The sequence below is a fragment of the Octodon degus genome, unplaced genomic scaffold (assembly GCF_000260255.1).
Source record: "Octodon degus isolate 3935 unplaced genomic scaffold, OctDeg1.0 scaffold00021, whole genome shotgun sequence".
NCBI lineage: Eukaryota > Metazoa > Chordata > Mammalia > Rodentia > Octodontidae > Octodon > Octodon degus.
In genome coordinates, this window is record NW_004524597.1 from 16,671,972 (window position 1) to 16,673,034 (window position 1,063).

A 1,063-nucleotide genomic window follows, 5' to 3' on the forward strand; every position below is an offset into this window, starting at 1 on the left:
AGAGAGAGAGAGAGAGAGAGAGAGAGAGAGAGAGAGAGAGAGAGAGAGAGAGAGAGAGCTGAAGCAGAAGAGAAAGGTCCCTAAGTGACAAGAAGCTCTGAGTTCACCAAAATGCTTAACCAAGATAAGAAGGATGTAACCGATGTTGGAAAGATTGTTATGAGATTAATAAAAGTGATTAAGGGATTAAGACTTCTCAGAAGAGATCGCGAAGGGACCACCGATGGGAAAATCCTGCTTTCCCTCCTGCACTCAGCCTCCTCTCCTGATTTTTAAGTCCTTGGTCATGCAGGCATTGAACAAAACGGTCTCAGCAGATGCTGAAATAGAATCCTGGCTTAAGCCCAGCTCTGACACCGGGGAGGGCTCTCCGCCACATACGTGCTTGCATATTAGGACTCACTCAAGCTCACACACATAGTCTCTCTTTGGGCATACCCAGGGTGGTTGTGGCTCCCCTGAGCCTGGGCTTGGGGTGGGATGCTCCAGCCAGCTGTCCTCTGGGGTGTGGGAGTCCTGGACAGAGTCCACTGTGGACTCTAACAGGGGGCAGGGCATATGTCCAGAACCAGGAAAGCCTCAGGGTAGTTGGTGCTTTGTGGCTTAGTCTCAACACTTTTTCCAGGAGGGGGACATGGATCCTCCTCTTTGTCTGACACAGGACTTACCACTTGCACCCTGCAGAAGAGCCAAGCTCCTCTCCTGTGAGGCTGGAATACATGGTGGGAGGCACCAGGTATCCCAACAAAGAGCTTTCCAGAGCCCCCCTGAACTAGGTAGGCTTTTCCCAGATTCTAGCATAAGGAGGTGGAACTGCACCAACTTCCCTCACCGCCAGAAACCTGCTTGGCTGAGGGCACAGCGGTGAACCCCAGAACCAGAAACCCAGAGCCAGCTGCTCACTGCTAGCTTGCAAACCCACCTCTGCCCATTGTCTGTTGCATGATTTGTTTCCTCATCTAAAAAGTGGTGATTTCCTGCCTCCTGGGGAGCTGGGAGGAGGAAATAAAAGGATAGATGAACTTAGCTTGCAGTGGAGTTGGGCATGTGGGGGTCCCCTGCA